The sequence below is a fragment of the Cavia porcellus genome, unplaced genomic scaffold (genome assembly GCF_034190915.1).
Source record: "Cavia porcellus strain 051 isolate PalLab524CR breed Dunkin Hartley unplaced genomic scaffold, mCavPor4.1 scaffold_18, whole genome shotgun sequence".
Classification (NCBI taxonomy): domain Eukaryota; kingdom Metazoa; phylum Chordata; class Mammalia; order Rodentia; family Caviidae; genus Cavia; species Cavia porcellus.
In genome coordinates, this window is record NW_026947501.1 from 46,581,437 (window position 1) to 46,596,249 (window position 14,813).

The following is a 14,813-nucleotide window of genomic DNA, read 5'->3' on the forward strand; positions in this document are numbered from 1 at the left end:
TTGACCTACTGGCTGTGTTTGCTAAACATTTAACACCACACTTATGAGCGTTAACTTGGCGGCTTTTTCTGGGTCTGTTTTGCTTGAGATCATGGTGTGAAGACCCAGGGCTGTGGATTCCTACCCTCCCACAGTGACTGTGGCCTGAGCTGCCTGACAGAAGCTCCCTGCACCTTCCCCCACGGAATCTGTAAAACAGGGGTCCACTGTTGTTAGGTCCTCCTCTGTAGTCTGGAAACCCAGGGGCTATTTTTTCTCTCTGCACCCCACGGACTGCAAATACCCCATGCTTCAGCCCCAACCGAGTTCCGGAGCCGAGAGCCTACGCCAGCCTCTACTGGGTCTTGGGTAAAATGCAAAACTGTTTCCACTCTAGACTTAGAAAAGTCCTACATTCTATAGGAATGGCCCATCTTGGCCCAGAGTTCCCAGTAAGGGACAGTGGACTGTCATACCTCCCTTGTCACACGTGGGCAAGGATGGTATAGGAGTGCCCAGCGAGAGCCATCCATCCTGCCAGCCTGTGCTTGTGCTTGTTGGCTGGGGCATCTGTGTCCTCCCCATCCTGGTCCCCAGAGCCCAACACTCAGCCTTGCCATGTCCACTCCACAGAGGCCCCCATGTCCAGCTTCTTTACTTCGGGTTCTCTGTGTGGCCACCTTCACACTCTGGAATGTACCCTGTGAGCAGGAATTCTCCCTATACCACCCTAGACTCAGCCGGTGATGGCATCCACAGCTCTTGAGGATGTCACTCCCTGGCACCGCACCTGTCTGCCTGTCCTCGCCCAGGGGAGGTTGTGTCCCTCTTTTCTTTCCATTGCTGGAAGTTTTGTGGCTTTAAATTTCTATTTCCTGTTCTTTCCATCACGGGTGCTACCACCTCTCACTTCCCACAATCTCTGTCTACTCACGGTGCTACAGCCGAACACCCAAGGCTGGGTAATTTATTTCTCACAGTTTTGAAGGCAGAAAGTCCAAGTACAGGGCATCGATAGGCTCCATTGTATGGTTTCAGCACCTGAGTTTTGGAGGAGACACATCCAAACCATAGCACTCCTGGGTAAAGTGCACTATTTGATGACCCAAATTCTGTGTTCCCATTGTCTTTTCTCCAGTTCTTTCTCTTCCCAAAGCTGGGGTCTTTAGAATCAGCTGCAGCTACATGTGGGGTTGTTGGGTTCTGATTTTTTCTAGCCCCCCTTTTACTGCTCCTTGGAATGGTTCTGATTACCTGGGCCATTGTGCTGTGGGATATTCAACCTCTTGTTGACTTACAGTGATTCGAAGGTGAGAATTTGCCTTGCGTTTCAGAAGAGGCTTGGACTTCCGAGCAGTGCTGGGACTGCTGACTTGGAGGAAGAGGCTGTGGTGTGTGTGGCTGTGCACAGGGGAGTTGTGTCTGGTGGAATTACAAACGTGCTGTTCTCTGTAATGAGAGTTTGGGTAAGAAATGGACAAGCGTTGGCTGTGGGATTAGGGTGGGGTCACCTTAAGTGGCTCTGAGCTCTGCCCAGTGACTGGTGGAGCACATTCCTGGGTGTGTCTGGTGGACGTGGTGGTGTGGCTTGAGGGTCTTTGTGCAATGCCTGCCCTTCCTTCTGGCAGTGCTCCCCTTCGGTGCCTCCCCACCACCGTGAGCTAAGCACCTTCATTCACCATACCCTTCCTCTACAATGCTTTTGCCCAGAGAGAGATAACCACGGACTGAGACTGTGGCAAAACCAAACCTCTTTTCCTTTAAGTCATGAGTGTTTGGTGTCTTGTCTCACTGATGGGAAATCTCACTAACACCCTGGGTTTCCCCAGAAAGTCTGGTCTAGGTTCAAACTTAGTCATTTGTTTGGAAGAGGACTTCCTGGAACCCTAGGGAGCGGGGTTGGGACATATGTGTGGGAACTGTTTCCCTAGTTAGTTCGTTTAGTTCGTTTGGAAAGGGATCCTGGTGTCAGGGTTTAGAGCTAGACAGCCTGGTGGAAGTGTCATGTGTTCACAAGGGGGGCTTTAGGAAGGTGTCTGGACTGTGGGATGCTGTGCTCACAGAGCGGGGAGGGATGATTGATCTGCTAATGAGTTCACAGCTGACGGTGCTGCAGGAGGTCGGGCTAGTGGAGGAGGCCACTAGGCCTGACCTGCAAGGCTGAGTTTCTGCCCGCTCCTCCCTCCAATCTGCTTCCTCGAGGCCATGGCATAGGCGTCTCTCCCTCTGCCACACTCTTTCTATCTTGGAGTCAGTCACCGACAAAACCAGGACCCAAAGTACACGTCTCCTTTAAGCTGTGGGCGTCAGGGCCTCTGTTTTGGAGAAGAAAAAGTGACTGAAATCTGGAAACTGGGGAGGATGGAGAGAGAAGAAAGAAGGAGCCAGTAGAAGGTTCGCTGGGAAGCAAATGACCCTGTGCACAGCCTGAGCAGAGGGCTGGGGACAGTGCTGGCCAGCCCCCAGTGCTGCCCATTGGAGCACAAGGCCGGGGAATCTCTCTGCCCTGCTCTGTCCTGTGTGGCATCAGCCGGAGGCTGCTCCTATCAGGGAGCCAACCCAGAGGCTCCAGCTGGGCATGCGGGGTGGGAGGCCAGGTGGGCGCTTCCTGCTACCATCTGCTCTGAAGCCAGCTTGGTTCATCTCTCCGACACCTGGAAAGGAAAGCAGGTTCCTACTGGGTGTTGCAGTTCCCTATATCACCACTTTCAGTCTTTAACTTAGAAGTTAGGGTTTCCAGGACAGAAGGTCACCAGAAGGGACCGGAAAGGAGATGGGAAGTGGAAAGGATCTAAGCAGCAAAATGAAACTGCCGACTCCCACTGCCTGGTGTGGTGCTTCCCCAAATAATTCGCTGTCCCCGTTGTGTCCCTGTGGCCCCACACAGCAGTATCAGAGTGCCTGTCAAAGAGTACACATCTTGAGCTGCTGCCTCCACCACACAGATGGGGGATGAGCTCTGTACCAGGGGTCCAAGCCTGCTTTCCAACACCAGCCCCGCTTACACCATCCTTCTAGTTTCTGCTTCTTCCTGCAAAAACCAAAGAAAGTTAACAAAAAATGCCTGCCCAGCTCTGACACTCAGAGTGACCACAATGCAACAAGAAGGTGCAAGAAACAATCTGGGGACATGAGAATACGAGGTCAAGAGCGAGTCCAGCAGGGCGGCCTGCGAAGCTCCTCACAGGAAATGAGGATGGTGAGGTCAGCAGGAAGAGGAGAATGACCCCAGGAAGGGAGACTCCAGCAGGGGGAACGCTGCCCACGGGGTGCTGGACCAGGTGGGGCAAGGCGCTGGCTGACTGGGCTCCTGACCCAACCCCATTTCCTCATTTGCAGGCCAACAGAGAGCAGTGAGCCTCCTCTATGTGTCACTTATCAGGACAAGCATGGGCACCAGCCCGGCTCCAAGCATCTGTGGGGGGCACCTCCACCCTATCATCACCAGGAAGCTCCCAGGCCTCACCCTTTTTCTCCTCTGTTTGCCTCTCCTCTCCTCTCCTCTCCTCTCCTCTCCTCTCCTCTCCTCTCCTCTCCTCTCCTCTCCTCTCCTCTCCCTGCCCTAGATTCCTATTGGAGGGTCCTGTTTGGAGACCCCACAAAAGACAGATAGCAAAGATTCTGTGGGTCTCTGCTGCCTGGGATCCAGGCTTTGAGCGCAAACAGCCACACTTTCCCAGTGGAGATGAAGGATGATTTCAAATGTATGGTGAAGACCAGGCAGCTAGAAATCAATCGTACCCGCTGGGCTCTGCATAGGGCGTCCTTGCTTGTGAGTGGACGAGGTGTCTGGGAGAAGCAGGACAGTGAGGTGGCCACGGATCTGAGGGGCTGCAGGGCTGTGGGGTTACTGGCTTGCAGCCAGCTCCTCACAGAGGGTCCCTTGGTCCAGAGCAGTAGCACTGGCTAAGGGCTGAGGGCTGACACCCAAGCTCAGGAGACACAGTAGGTAGGGGCACCCAGCCAGGTGCCCCAAGAAGCCAGAGAGGCAGGAAGCTGGGCACCGGAACCCAGTATTGCTGCTCTCAGAAAACAAGGTAGCCAGAGTGTAGGTACATTGTTGTCTTTTATCCTTTGGTTATCACATATCAGGCGACTAGAGGCCAGCTTTTACCCATAATCCTGAAAAGACTGGTTCTCAAAAAGAATGAGAAGGGGAAGCAGGTGTCCCCAAATAGGCACAAAGTCTCCCTCGGACTCTGCTTGACTGGATGCAGTGCTGGGAGGGGCTGCGCTGCATGGCTGGGGTCACCTTCCAGAATGTGCAGCCCTGTCAAGGGGCAGGACAGGCTCTGTGCCCAGAGGGGCGCTGGCTGGCCCCTGCCTTTGTTGCTGGTGAAGTTTGCCTTCCTCGCCCTGCACTGATTCTTCAGAAGCCCAGAGGAGGGCGGAAAAGTGAGTATCCCTAACTCAGGGGAAGTGACTTAAAAGATGTCTCTCTTCCCCCATTCAGGGGTGGAAATCACGTGGCACCACATGGCCCTGTGGTGACCTCAGGATCAGAGGCATCCTCCAGTCCCCGTGGGGGACTGTGTGGTGGGGACATATGTCACTCCGCATTTGCACAGCAGAGCAGCAACTGGCAAATGCAACATGACCACAGAGTCAGCTTTCTCCAGCCCCGGGCGGTGCAGCCCTTGGTGCCCATTGTCAGCCAGGTGCAGTGACACTGAATGCTCGGGGCACCAGGTCACTGGCTGAGGGCACGTGCCTGGCACAGTGCTCTGGGTCACCATAGGACACTCATTGAGGAGGTGTCGCAGGTACAAGAGAGGGGACAGTGTGTGCCACTCGGCACAGCTAGTCCCCAAGGCACCATGGTATAGATGGAGCAGGGAACCAGCCCATTCAACTATGAGGAACAGGAAGAGGGCACACACATGCACACACACGTGTGTACACACATCAAACCTGCTCCCTGCCACACACCCCAGGCATCACCGTGGTGACACCTCATCCAAACTCAGAGATGAAAATAGGTTTCTTTATTCTATTTCCACCCAAAGTTTGCTTCCCTCTGGTTACCTGAAGATGTTGCCCCTTTTCCTGTGTTAGAAACCCAGGGATCTGCAGGGCGTGGTGAGTGCATATGTGTCTGCCCTGGCCCCGGCCCCGGCCCAGGCCCCACCCCGCCCCGCCCTGCCCTGCCCTGCCCTGCCTTTCCTTTCCTTATCTTTGTGGTGCTGGCAGGGAAGCAAGGGCTCCACCCTTGATGCCAGCTTCGCCCAACAGCTGCCACAGCAGCTGGGGCATCTCTGGGCACTACCATGCCAACTCTGCTGGGTCCCCAGGAGTGCTAGCCTGGTTTCCACGTTGCACCCCATTAGGTTAATGGTTGTCAGTTCCAGTGATGGCTCCGTGTCCTGGCAGGGCCACCAGCCTCAGCCATGGGACACGTAGAGGGCACCATGTGGCCTCTGTGGACAAGGAACACTGTGTGATGGTGACACATTCCAGATGTTTCTGTGTGACCATCAGCAGAGCTACGCAAACCGCCACCATCTACAGGACATGTTTTCCTTTACAGTGTCCTCAACACCCTTCTGGGCTCGGGGACTTCAGTGTAAACGTGTGACACTCAGCTGTTTATCTTAGCAGCTCCCAGTGAGTGAGGGTTGGCACTTTCTTTTCTTGCCACCGCAGACCTAGCCCCAGGGAGCCCGGGCTGGGGCAGAATTCTAGGATGGTCCAGGTTACGCTGTAGGTGCACACTGCACGCAGCTCCCAACCCTCAGTGTGGACAGGCGTGAGAACTAGGCTGGGGACTGGTGGACCTTGAGTCCATCAGGAAGAGAGTGTCCTGGGTGACCAGACCTTATCAGATAGCCTTGACCAGGAGATGAAGCTTCCATGGGGCTCTGTCGTGCTGGCCACAAAGAAGGAACCATCCACAGCCCTACTCCCTGCAGATGAGTTCTTCAGGGGCCTGGGTGGGTACAGAGCACTCCTGAGCCTAGGGGAGCAGGACCTTGGGTGCTGGGGGCCAGGGCTGGGCAGCCCTCAACAGTGGTTGCTGTGTAATGTGCCCGGATCTCTGTCCTCAAGAGCTGCAGGGCTGCACAGCACTGTGACAAGTCACCATGCTGGTCATAATTTATCACGCAGCAAGAGAAAGCTACGGCATCCTCACAGGTGATTTTATAACAGCATGGAGGAGTGGGATTCAATCCAGAAAATGGGGCAAGAAAAACAGGCGAAGTTAAAGGAAGGATAGGGCTCATACTGGATGAGTTCCAGTAGTCTCACTGCACTCCAAGGAGGGTGACCAGCAAGAAACCTTGGCTGAGGACATCACCGAGAAACCACCGAGCTCTCCAGAAATCAGCTGGAGACACCAGGGCCTGCGGATTACTCCAAAGGCCAGGGAGATTCACTGTCCCATCAGAATAAAAGTCTCCCTGGTAAATGAAAGCCGAAGCAGTTTACTAACATGAGACTGCTCCGTGGGAGCTGCCATGGGGAGAAAGTGGTTCCAGATGATGCGGTCCTGCATTCACTTGGGGGGGGGGTGCAGAGAGGGACCTGGAAGCCATCGATGTGGGGGTAAATATTTTTATGCTTCTCCCCTCTTAACTTTAAAAGAAAACTGAAAGAAAATTCCCTGTGGTGTGAGGTTTTGCATGCCGATCATGTGACAGCAGCCAATGTCCAAAGAGGCCATCGAGGCTCAGGGTACCACGCTTCCGGCAAGTGTGAGAAATGGCACTATGCTGGCCAGTGTAGATGGCTGAGCCGTGGATGCTCCCTGTGTTCTGTGGAGGAACTACTGAAATCTCACACATGCAGACTGAAAAACCGACAGAGGAATTAAAATGAAAAACATGCGCAGACGCGTGTACGCGCAGACGTGTATACGCGCGTTTGCCCCAGCCTTTGCAGTAGGAATCTCAAGGTCTCTACCAATCCTGTCCAGCCCGCCAAGACACACACGTCCAGTCCTGCGTGCCCTGAGGATGGGTGGCTGACCACCCCTTTAGTCCCTTCTGCTCCCCAGCTGTGGCCTTCTGTGGGATTCTCTGGGGACTCCGCAAGCAAGATACGTCTGTGTGGAGCCACAGATTCTAGCGCGGCTTCTTCCCTCCCAGGTGTCCCAGCTACACAAGTGGCTCCAGACCCTGAACGCTGGCTAGCATTTGTGCAGGACAGTAGCCTCCTGCATTCCCAGCTCGGTGCGGGCTGCTCTGGGACAGAGTCTATCAGCAGTGTCACCGGCCTGCCCTTCCTGTATCACCTCAGCCCTTCATGTCTCCCTGTACTGGCAGCACAGCCCTATGCCTCCAGGTCTACATAGTCTTGGAGTGACCAGAGTGTCCAGTTGTTAGAGTGGAAGCGTTGGCACAATGCGGGCTACGCCCACACCCCAAGACCACCAGCTTTCACAGCACATTTGTGACATTTTGTTTTGCAAGGATTTCTTCCATATACAATGTACACATCAAGGCTCAACAAAATTCCAAAACTAAAAATTGTCTCCTCTAATCATAACAACAAATTTGAAATATGTATGATCTCTAGAAAAATTCCAGGTTCTTTGGAAATTAAATGACATGTTCTATATAACGTATGTCTCAAAGAGATCACAAGAGCAACTAGAAAACACCTCAAGCCAAACAACCTAAAACCACAGTGTAGGGGCTGGGGATTTAGCTCACTGGCATAATCGCCTGCCTTGTAAAGCAGGCAGTCATGAGTTCGATCCCCGGTACCGATAAAAAGGAAAAAGACAAAACAAAAACAAAAACCACAGTGTATCCTGCTGCAGGGCTGGGCTGGCGTGGGCTGAGCAGGAGCTATGCAGCTGGGGTACCTGGGTGTGGAGGCGATCGGAGCAGAACCCCAGCTCACCGAGCTTCCGCATCAGGAAGCCACGTCAGAGCTCGCAGGGCAAAGCATCTCACCTTCTCATTTCCCAGGGCCACACGCTGGAAGCCTGAGCTCCTCTCCTCAGCCATATGTGGTGGTTTTCAGTGCTAGTGTTGTCTCCTTGGTATAGTTTACTGCAATTATTTCTGATTGTATTGTGAATCTGTTTCTTAGAAATCTTTTTGAATTGTTCAACACAGCTGAGTTTTGCATGCTGATTATGTATTGTGCAACTTTGACAAATTTGTTTTTTAGTCCTAAAAAGTGTGTGTGATCTTTAGAATTTTCTTCATGTAATGTCACACTGTCTAGAAAGCTAATTCTATCTCTTCCTCTCTGATGGAAATATCTTTTCTTTTTCTGGCTTGGTTTCTCTGGCCAGCCTTCGGGCACTGTGGTTAGGTGGAGTTGGGAGTGGATGTCTCCTCTTATCGGTGAATGGAAGACAGTTCCTCACTTGTCACCACCAAATGCCATGTTCACTGTGAGGTTTTGAATATAGATTTTTGTATTGACGGTCTTTCTACTTGTAGTTTTCTCTTTTAATTTCCCTTTATCATTAAGGGTGCTGGGCTTTGACACATGGGCTTTTATCTGTCATCCTATTCTTGCATCACCCTTTCCTAGGTGCCCACCTTCCATTTGTAGAGTCACAGCGGGGTTGGGGACAGTGCTGGCTCAGCCTCACAGAGGCTTGGCACACCCCCAGTGACCTCACTTCCTCCTTCTAGGCAGCCTCCAATGATCCCACTTCCTCCTGCTAGGCACCCTCCAATGTCATCACTTCCTCCTGCTAGGCACCCTCAAATGACATCACTTTCTCCTGCTAGGCACCCTCCAATGATCCCACTTCCTTCTGCTAGACACACCCCAATGACTTCACTTCCTCCCATTGGGCCCCACCTCCTGAAGGTCCCCTCACCTTCCACAGGTTGGAGACCAATTCTTTAGAACATGAACATTTGGGAACTTTTATGATCTAACCATAACACACACACTACACCTTAGTATGGAAAACTAAGACCCAGCTGTGGTAGATGCTCCTGAAGACCTCTAGTCACAGCCGTAATCCTGGGATGTCATGCAGAATGCCACACCTCTCTCTAACAGGAATGGTGCTTAGAGTTGATTCAGAGAAGATAGGAATCATGACTTCCTGGTACCTATTGACTGGACTGAGGCTTTCTACCACAATCAGTGTGACGATGTGGATCTTCAGTGGTGGGGAGTGGTCACTGGGCTGTAGGGTCAGTGGGAGGTGCAGAGTACCGGGCAGGCATTCTGGTGTTCATGTGTTCATGTGTTCATGTGGCAGAGCTTCGGTGAAAGGGGAGGGAGCCAGTGAGGGTGCTGGCAGTGTCGGTTCCTATTGTGGAGAGATTGATGCTGAGCCAGGACCAGCTTGTGGGAAAGGGCAGGGAAGGGCTGGGAGAAGCTGAGAGACCAGCCCAAGCCAAGGTCCCATGGGCAGGGGAGCAGCCGCTTACTGCCCACTAGAGGTGGTCCAGACGAGCCCTTTCCATCATCTCAGAGCAGGCTGCTCCTGGGACCTGGCCGTGTGCTATGGCTTGGGTGAGGTTCTGTCCCAAGCATTCCTGTGCAGGCCACCTGGCTCCTATGTGGCACTGGGTGTGGAACTTTCCAGATGTGGGCTGGCAAGGTCATGGGGCCCCATGTGCAGGTCTGGGCTGGCTGCTGAGGTGGGTTGTGGGGCTAGGTGGCCTCCTTCCAGTGGGGTAGCTGCTATAAAGTGCGATAAAGAAATGCTTTTCTCCCTGGAAAAAGCTCGCTTTTCCTTGGACTGTGGTGGGGAGAAGGTCACGGAGCACAATTCTGGATCTCAGCCAAGGCCCCTCCTATGACTCAGTTTCATTTGTTTGCAAGAACTCGAATTTCTCTCTGGGGCCAACTTGGCTCATTCAGCCCTGGTTGCTAGCACTGTACAGTCTGGACCACTACACTCAAGCCAGGAGGGCACTGAGGGCAGGGCGAAGGGCACTGTGGGTGGGGCCCATGGCACTGTGGGTGTGGCCAATAACACGGTGGGTGTGGCCAATGGCACTGTAGGCGGGGCAGGAGGGTGCCCAGCACAGTAGAGCTTCAGCGTAGGAGGTGGTGGGACCCACTTAGTCCCTGGTAGTTCAGAAGCTCCCGTGCAGACCTGCCTGTCTCTGGCCAAGGCACCCACACAAGCCCCTGGGTCCTGCCCCAAGTGAGTATTCACCAGAGCAGACCCCAAGATCCTTGTCCTGGGCTCGTGGACCCAGGGGCCTCTGGACGTCCCCCTGACATGCTTGGGCACTCCTGCTGCACCTCTGCCTTGTCCTATGCTCCTATTTGTCTGAAATCTAGAGAGGAAACAAGGACAACTGTACCATAGTCCTCATTGGAATCACTGAGACACTGAAAAAGAACTTTCCAGAAAACTCTAGAAGAAACTAACACCTTCCAGAACTCATCAGGAGCAAACTAAAAGTCCATGGCCATGTCTTGCTCTGAATGGCAGAGGAGAAGCAGGCAGACGGCACCTGGAAATGCAGGTCAGGTCTTGGGGGGACGGGAACTCTGGCTCCCTCTCAAAGGGGTCACAGTCAGGACAAGGGGGGCGCACTGTTCACACAGCACCTAGGGACCCTACTGCCACCTGAAGCAGATTCTTGCCATTCTCTGTAATAAACCTCAGCTGCCACCAGCCACACATCACACACACAGGGAGGGGGCTGTGCTTCCAGAAGCTTCTGAAAGCCCAGCCCAGGACCAGGTAGCCTCTTCCCTCCCCTGCTCCCCTCCTCTTCTCTTCCCTTCTGTTATCTTCTCTCTTCATTTCTTGGAAACCATTCTCTTAACCTGTGGATCCAGCATTTTCTGTGCTGCCTTGAGCGCATCTGTAACCCCAGACCCCTGTCTCTTCTTTCATAAAGTGAGGTGGTAATGGTGTCCACAAGGTGAGGACTGGAGAGGACTGTATGGAGAATGCCCACACATACCTACAGCTCACCGGGACATAGACACTACCACCTTCAGAGCAGCGTGCAGCTTCTAGGAGGACAGAGTGCACTCCGCCTGTGACCACAGCCCCCTGAACATCACAGCGAACACTCCATGGTGTCCTGGGACTGGAAAACTGCCCTGATGCTGGTCTTCTTGCTGTCTCCACAGGCTTCCTCTCCAGGATGGCCCTAGAGGGAGTGGCAGAGGGGGTGGTGGGGACAGCTGCTCTCAGCATGGCGGACAAGAAGCAGAGTGAGGGGGGCGCTGGGGAGAGGTGCGAACCCTTCCACCCCACGGCCAAGTCAGCCACGAGCCCCATGGTTCAGTCCCTTCCACAGCCCATGGAGCATATGGCGCTCATGTGGACCTCTAGACAGACACCCCAACAAGCACCAAGCACCAGTCTGTTGTCTGGTGTGCCGCAGCTTCTCTGCCCAGGTGCTTCTGCATTTCCCACTTGGGCTGGCTCTTAGAAGGTGCAGCCTGTAGGAACTGAGGGGCTGTGGGAAGGTGAGGGTGACTAGGCTGTAATGGAGTCTCCTGTCCTCCCCTATTCTGTGCTGAGCTTGCAGCTGGTGGAGAGGATGCTGCCCATACCACAGTGCAGAGAGAACAGGATGATAGCCAGCAAAGAGCAGCCATGCAACTCTATGGGGAACCGCGGAAGGATGCAGAGCCAGGGCTGACATGGGGCCCAGGTGACAGGGTGGACAGAGGTGCTGGCAGAGGAAGAAGTGAGAAACCAAGTCAGGTGGTGACAGAGAGGTGACAGAGTGCAGGGAACAGAGGAGGCACTTAGGGGATGAGTTCTGGGCGTCGGAAGATGGTGTCTGCTCAGTGGACAGATAATCTCAGTTGTCCCAGCAAATCCTCCAGGGGCAGAAGACAGTGTGCAAGGGAGAGCGGGTTAGGGATGGGGCAGAACATTCTAGAACACTGTGGCTAGGAGGATGTGGCTTCCAATGTATGAGGGGTGGTTGCTTCTGCCCAGTGGCTCTGGAGTATTTGCAGATTCAGGAACAGGAACAGAGATGAGGGATGAAGAGAGTGGGATGTGGAGGGAGAGGATGGATAGATGGATAGGTGACAGATGGATCCACGATTGACAGATGGGGTCTACACAGACAGACTGATTGTAGACCATAGATGGACAGACAGAGAGACAGGAGAATGATACAAGATAGACACAAAGGTACACACACACATACACACACACACACACTCCCTCCCTAGGCCCAGGGCACAGACGGCCTCTGGCCATGAGCCCTGGACAGAAGGTAGCCTGCTGCTGTATCTCAGGCCTCTGTTCCTGTCCCCTCCTGCCCTGGATGGCTCTACCCTCCTCCCTCAAACCTATGGGGTGGGTGAGCCTCCCCATGGTTCATGGAGCATAGGCCCAGTGTAGGCAGCAGGTCCTTGTGGATGCCATTCCATGGACTCTGCTGCCACCCTTCCTCCCATCCCAGCTCAGATTCCACACTGGGTGTTTCATCACCAGCCCTAGTTCAGACTAGGCAACCCTGACCAGTCTTCCAGTGCTGTGCTTGGGGAAAGTCTGAGAATAAACAGAAGAGGCAGGCATGAGGGCACACCTGTAACCCCAGCATTCAGGAGGCTGAGGCAGGGGGATTGCAAGTTCAAGGATAGCCTGAGCTCATAGCAAGACCTTGTATGTATGTGTGTGTGTGTGTGTGTGTGTGTGTGTGAGAGAGAGAGAGAGAGAGAGAGAGAGAGAGAGACAGAGAGAGAGAGAGAGAGAGAAAGACAGAGAGAGAGATGGAGAGAGAGAGGAGAGAGGAGGAGAGAGAGACAGAGAGAGAGGGAGAGACAGAGAGAGAGAGAGGAGAGAGAAGAAAGAGAGAAGATTATGGATGTTTGCTCTCAGGATCATGTGGGCTGTAAAAGCCCAGCAGGGACTTCCCTACAATACTGACTTAGAGGCTGAAGAGCAATCAACGACCACAGACTCCTCTTTTCCAGCTGGTGACTGTCCAGTCCTGTGCTGCTGAGGTAGGAGATTAGGGCACGGCAGGCTGGCTGGAAGACAGAAAGTATTCTGTCAGTTCTGAAGGCCCAGAATGGAAGCTACAGGATGCTCCAATTAATCTGATCCAGCATAGGTGAGACCTGGCAGTCTCAGCTTGGGTGCATGGACAAAGCAGCTTCAGCAGACTGGACCTGGAGGGCGTGAAAGATGGTGGCTATTGACTTGGCTGCCACCGCCATCCTGCTGCTCTGCTGAGCTGTTTCTGCAGGGGTCATCCTGCTTGTGGAGTCTCTTCCTGCTCCTCTCTTCCTTGTCATCTTATTCTTCCTTTATGCTGAATCTTTTTTTCCTTGGGATGAAAACTGTGCTTCACTGCTCACCGCCCACTTCAGCTGGGTCTTTGGATGGACACAGAGAGCCTGGGGTCTGTAGGCATCAGCACCTCCATGACATGGGGGAGCCCAGCGTGTGGCTCAAGCGTGTGGCTCATGGTCCTGCTGTGGGCCCCATGAAGTCCCAGAGCCTCTGCGATGCATGGCCTCGTCTGTGAGGACAAAACAGGGAAGTGCTGTCCGGAGGGGAAATACTGCTCTCCCGGGACGGTCAGTTCCTTCTGGGCCACCAGTGGCCTCACCGGAAGCCCCTCTCCCCTGCCTGTCCTTCCACCCCTCTAGAACTGTCCCCTGGGGACAGTCATTCTCAGACCTGTCATTCTCAGCCTAATTCACCAGTGGCTTCTTCTTATAGCTGGGAAGATTCTGCTCCTTTGTTCACCCCAAGAATCTTTCATCCCCGTCTACCCACGACTCTTTGTAAATCAGGGTAAGAGTGCTGACAAGGTCCTCACGGCACTGTGGTATGTGCCCTCCTCCTCCTTAAAGAGGAGGCAAGAGGAAACCGTAAGCGGGCTGTGGTGACCCATGCCTGTAATCCCAGCACTCCAGAGGCTGAGGCAGGAGGATCCCAAATTCCAGTCCAGTGAACTTAGACTCAGCAAGATCCAAATTTAAAACAGGGTGGTTGTGGGTATGCAGTTCTGTGTGAAGGATCTGGCGTCAACCTTCAGTACTGGAGAGAAAGAAGAAAGACAAAAGATATTTTAAAAGTCTTCCTCTTACAGCGTTCTTCTTTCCTTTTATTAACTTTGGTCCTACAGAGTGAACCCAGGGTCTTGGCACTGACCTTCATGCCCAGGCCTGTGGTAATCTGAGGTGGAGCCTCACTAAGGCTAAGTCATCCAGGCTGGGCTCAGATTTGCCATCCTCCTGCCTCGGCGTCCCAGAGGGCTGGGCTGCTGGTTGCCGCTTTTCTTTAAGTCCAGTGACAGCTCAAATGTCTGTGGCCTCTGCGCGTGCACACACAGCTCAGGCCGCCGATCTTCAGGGAGGCACAGGTTCTCTGGAGGCCACACACATTGCTGACAGCTGTCAGAACTGTGCTGTCTTCTTCCAGACACAAAGTCCCGCTCTCTGTGGCACTGGCCTCGCTGTATGGCCCCACGGTCCCTCCTTGTTCTGCAGCTCAGCAGACCTCTGCTTCTCCCTGGCTTCGCAGCTACTGGCTTGAGCGCCTGCCACATAGGATCCTTGGAGAATCCAGTTCAGCGCAGACTTGAGGCCGGGTGGCTGCTCCTCAGTTCCCACCTCCTTAGGCCACAAAAGTGCAAACGATGCCCCAAAGACACAAAGGGAAGCAAAGACCGCCCAGCTAGGCCTCCCAGTTCCCCCCAAACAGAGCTCTGTGGGTAGAAAACTGTGACAGTCCCTGTCTTGGCAGTGGTCTGGGGAAGGAGCCATGCAGGTGCAGAGCTGGGACACACGTGGGGCCTACCTGTGCCCGCCATTTCTCATTTGGTTCCACCACTGTCCTGTGAGGCAGGAGCTGAATCTTCTTAGGTAGACGTGAAGGTGGCCTTGGGAGAACATTGGCCAGTACCTTTCAGGAGGACAGCTGGGAATTCAACCAATGACGAAGCAGCACTAGGGTCACTGAG